General features: G+C 42.4%; 1 protein-coding gene across 1 annotated transcript in view; it reads left to right on the forward strand.

Annotated features, from left to right (window-relative positions):
- The window catches only part of LOC109973063 (neuronal cell adhesion molecule-like), a 72163-nt gene that overhangs the window by 29719 nt on the left and 37301 nt on the right, over positions 1 to 5143 (forward strand). The window lies entirely within an intron of this gene.

The raw sequence follows: 5143 nt of genomic DNA on the forward strand, positions 1-5143 counted from the left end.
TCTGTCTGTAAGGCAAAGGTCACCATTTGCTTGACTTGTGTTTGTCCATTGGCAAAGTGTGTTTTTGTGCCGGCATCCATTTTGGCAGTAAGGCTTGGCAGGGAATAAAAGCAAAAACGCTAGGTTTTTTTTGTGTCCAACTGTCTGTTTGATGCATATGGTTGTCACGGTAACATACCCTCTCATACCCACATGCTGCTTGGACAGTGGGCGTCAATACTTTGAAATCACAAAATAGCACTTAGAGCCAAATTATACCGGGTGCCCCTCTCTTATTGACACATAATGTGTTGTAATGGAAGCACAAAGGTAGAAACGTTTCCTAATGACAGTTGTACAATTAAGAGTAGCTCCCTTAAGCACAAGGTCTCAGTGTGCATTAGAGCCCAGAGAATTGACTCTCAGCTCACACTGGGTTTTGAAAATGACCTTTGGCTCATCCCTTCATTCAGCGGTGCTGAAAGTGTGTCTGTGATTCAGCGGGGAGTTGATCTAATGCTCTGTGAGTGGATGCGACACAGTGTGATGTGTGTCCACCGCCCAGCAGAGTGTGAAGGGACAATCCGAGCTGGGCAGGGAGGTCCACACACAGCTGAGTAGGGAGTGAAGGGACTCTGACAGCACAGAAGTCATGCGCATCAGTCTGCTGTTCAGCCTTTCACTTTGCCTCTGCTTGTCTGTCAGTCTGTTTGTCTCAGAATCTGTCATTCTTTCCATCTGTCTCTTGTCATTGCGCTGTGGTAGGTGGCTGTTGTTTTAAATGTGTGCTGCAGGCCTAAGAGGCTGAGTCCACAGTTTTCAATGGCCGAGTCAGAGAGAGACACACTAAGGAGCTGCGGAATGAATTTGAGGTTTGAAACACACTGAGGCATGAAGCATCTATTGTGAGCAACAACATTCTGGTCCCAGGCTCTTCAATAGAAGGCCACAGAGGTTTCTGTTTACCTCCATGCTGCTGGCTTTCACTGGTTTCTCTCACGTGGCCGTCAGAGAGCGTGGTATCATTGTTTGTTTGTTTTAATGCCAAGTGGGGGATGATGGGAAAACTACTGAGGGTCACCTGGTCAGAGCTTTTCCTCTTCTGAAGCGGCTCTACATGGCTGTGGCCTCTGGCTCTAAATCTTTTAGGCAGAATACCAATGATGAGATTTTATCATAAACAGTGAAGTCAGAAATATGCATTTTCCTTTTTTTTTAACTTCAACACAGTGAATGTGAAATTTTACTTCTGTTCTCTCAGCCTTATACTGTTTACTTGCCCTTTGCTATTGGCTTACATAAGGATATGTACATACAGTATATATTCAGAGCCACTGTACCAGAGTCAAATTCCTCGTGTGTCCAGCACACCTGGCCAATAAAGCTGATTCTGAATCTCAGTTTTAGGAGCATTTGGCTGTGTTCACACCCCTCTTGGTTACATATCAAAAATGAATGAACTGTAGGGAGGCAGTAGGACAACCAAGGTGTTTGACATCGAAGACCAGACCGAAGTACCTGAAAGAAATGCTGATGGCTGTCATACAGGTCTGGCAGGGCAGCACCAATGAGGATGACAGCCATTTACTGATGTCTGTGTGCCTTATGTTTTAGCTAGCCACTGAATCCATAGGGTTTCCAATGACATAAAAAAATAAACAGTTTTATATCCAGTGTGCCAGAGTACAGAGCCAAAAAATGCACCTCTGCCTTAATACTTTCTGGCTGCCCTGTACAGAATAAGCTAAGTCATCTATGTAGCTGTCTTTCAATACCTGAATTGCCATGTTACATCTCTAAAAACCAGACTGTGAGCAAGCGATTGATCTCACAAAGTAGTCTATTTTAATGCCACCTGTGGAGCATCATCATCTGCTGAAAGTGAAGCAGTAGTGTTCTCTCATGTTAGAAAGCAGTGATATTATGCAGCAACAGGTCTTAGATCAGATGAGCTGCAGATAAGCAGAGGGGTTCCTACATGCACAGTGGGCCCCTGGGCTGCTTCCAGCACGTCATCTCAGTTGAACGTGTCAGGATATTTCTTAGGTGTGTCTCTGCCAATTCTCCAATGGTTCTGTCAACACTCCTGTTCGTGCATGTTTAAGTGCCAGTGAATGTCAGAAAGAGATTGGGGATGTGATAGATGGGATGTGTGTGTTTTTTTTTGGTATCACTGGTAGACAGGAAGGTGCTGGGAGACACAGCTGGTATCACTGTGGTTGTATGAAAAGAAGAGACAGGAAGGTGCTGGGAGACACAGCTTAACTGTCAGAAAGAAGGACTTGAATAAACAAACTGATGAATGGATAGATACAAAGACAGCGAGAGTTAAAGTGGCTCAAAGAGGTTGGTGAGGCCCCTCCTGAGGGGCTTCATCTCTCCTTCTCTGTTTTCCAGGGTTGTGGAGAAAAGCAGCTTTATGCACAGCTGACCTCTCAGCAGACAGTTGAGAGAGTGTGAGGAGATGCCGTATCTTTTCCCAAGTCCTTTCTCCATCTTTCACCTGTGCAGCCTTCCTCTAGGCCTCGTTCTATCTTCACTGCTCATCCTCTCTGGACAGTTATTGGCCCAGCATTTTTCCTCATTCGCTCTGCTGAATGCCCATTTTTGAAATTGCTTTATAGTCTGTTGTTCATTGCAACTATTCAGTTAGCTTAATAGTAGTTAAATTTTTGTACATCCCTTTAAAGCTATAAAACAGTAATTACTTACTTGGTCAAAACTGAGGAGAAACCAGAATCTGGTGTTTTGATGTCAGTTAGACTAGCTACAGCCAGCCTGAGCTAAACCTAAATGAAAAATAAGTTTTGATGCTGAACATGCGAGTACAACTACTTTTTTATTTTTGGAAAATAATCATGCTAAAAAAGATTAAATTAAGGTTTGCAATTAAGGTTAGCTGTTAAACACTTTGGCTAAGCAACCTACAAACTTGAGATTCTTTCTCTCATCTTCACAACAGTAGAGAAAATGAAGGTTACAGTGGCTACACATGGATTTGGGTCCTCAAAGCATAATGTTCTGTTTTTTTCATACTTTAATTGTCAATGCCAAATTAGGTGTTTGATTGCATTTTATGGATTCTGACTGCAAAATAAAATCCCCTTGTTGAATGTAAAGCCTTTCCATTTCCATATTGAATAGCTATCCAAAGATTTAGTTTTAACTAACAAAGGTTCTAAATAAGAGAAGGCCTGGACCCCACCTTGGTCCACAGGCATTTTCACTTATTTTGCCTGTTCACACCTCTTCTCAGGAATGAATGGGCATGTACAGACTGTGCTTGATTGACAAGCCAGACGACATCCGGCTTTATCATTCTTAAAGCCTTTTTCCCACCCTAAACATTTAAACATGTAATAGCAGGAAAAACACGAGTGTAATTAATAAACATAATTATAGTTTGGCTCCCATTAAGTTTTTCAGGTCCAGGGCTCGGATATTGCACGCTAGCTCACTGGCATGACATTTTAGGATGCTTGAGTGCACATGAGCTATTATCAGTGTTGGAGTTTCCATCCTGTAAATACAGTTCAGATGTTCAGAGCAAGTGGAAAAACTGGTTCACTGGTTCAGTCCCTGGACTGGCAGGATTAACACTGGGTTGGACGGGTGACAAAGCAGCACTTTCCCCATCTTCATTAACACCACTGTGGTGCCCCTGAGCAAAGGCCTTGACCCCAAATTGCTCCAGTGGAGCTGCTCCGTGGCCACAGCTCAGTCTGTGGTTGTACTGGGCAGATTCCAGGTGTGAACAGGAACAAGTTGTTCCTGAAAAAGAGAGGTGGTCTCTCAGGCAACCTGTCCTGAATCAATAAAGGTTTAAACAAAACATTAAGGAACATTACTGTCTTTTTGTAAATGGAAAAAAGTTTATGTACAGAAAGTTTTGTTTGTGTTTCTTAAATTTGGCATGAAAAGGTACAGAACCCCAGATACTCTATCAGCTTTGGTATCAGTTACATTCAAATGGGACCCAGAAACAAAGCAGTATTATATATGCTACCTTCAGTCTTCATGTGTGGGCAGAGGAAGGAGAAGCATTTCTTGTAAAGATGCTGTAACATTATTTGTAATGGCAATAATTGATCCTTTTGTCACGTTTTACCCTGGAGACACAAACAAACTGAAATGCCCTGGCCTCCTTCACATACACCTTGTCCAGCCAGGCCATTTCAACACAGGGCCAACCTTTCCTCTACCAGCACTGAGAGAAGCATAAAACACCCACAGCTCCACTATAGCCTCACCCAGGTATTATCCAACACTCAGCAGAACACTTGTCCTGCATTAGTAACCCAACTCATCTTGTCAACACAGACGCAGGACAGAGGCTCTTAGTGGAAGCCGGGCGGACTGTTAGTGTTAAATGGCAGCAGTGTTTCCTCCGGAATCAACTGCTGACAAATGAGGGCTGATGGAGCAGTTCTTGTCTGAACCATTATTTCTGATGGGGCCAGGATGGAGCACTCTTTATCTGAGCTGCGACGCCCTCTGAGAAATACCACCGAACCCATTCAAAACACACTCAAACTCTTCAAATGATGGATTTAATAGCAAAATCTTTAAACTGTAACACCAGGAAACTTTTAAGCTTTTTCACAGTTTGAGTCATCACATCTTCTACTGAACTAGCAGAGACCTTTAGTGCACATACTGTAAAGGGATTTCCTTTATGAGAAAGCCAAGTCCGTCATTACTGTTATTAATACTCACTGGCTTACATTTCAGCCATTCAGACACATGTTCACACTAAGCCTTGGTGAAAGGCCAGCAGTCATCACTAGGGACTTTACCTTATGTTCTGTAATCTTTAAAACTCTGTAGTTTCATTAAAACAAAAAGTATGCTCAAAAAAATAGTGTCACACAATTACTTCCTAACTCAAATACTCATATTTCCTTAAGGAGAGATGTTATTTTTTCCTTGCTATCTTATTTTTGGTAAAATATCAAGTTTCTCAGGCTCAGAACTTAATTAGATCAATTTCCATTAGAAGACTGTGGATGGGAAGATTTCAAATGAAAACTCACTGTGCTGTTCTTTGATTCAAATACAGTGAGAGGAGTTTCTTTGGGGTTTTCTTTGATGAATTGTCCTCTTCCCCCTGAGTTGTTTGTCAGGTTTAGCATATGAAAACCTGACTCGTGAGATAAAGTGGCTG

Source organism: Monopterus albus, unplaced genomic scaffold (assembly GCF_001952655.1).
Source record: "Monopterus albus unplaced genomic scaffold, M_albus_1.0 scaffold7.1, whole genome shotgun sequence".
Lineage (NCBI taxonomy): Eukaryota > Metazoa > Chordata > Actinopteri > Synbranchiformes > Synbranchidae > Monopterus > Monopterus albus.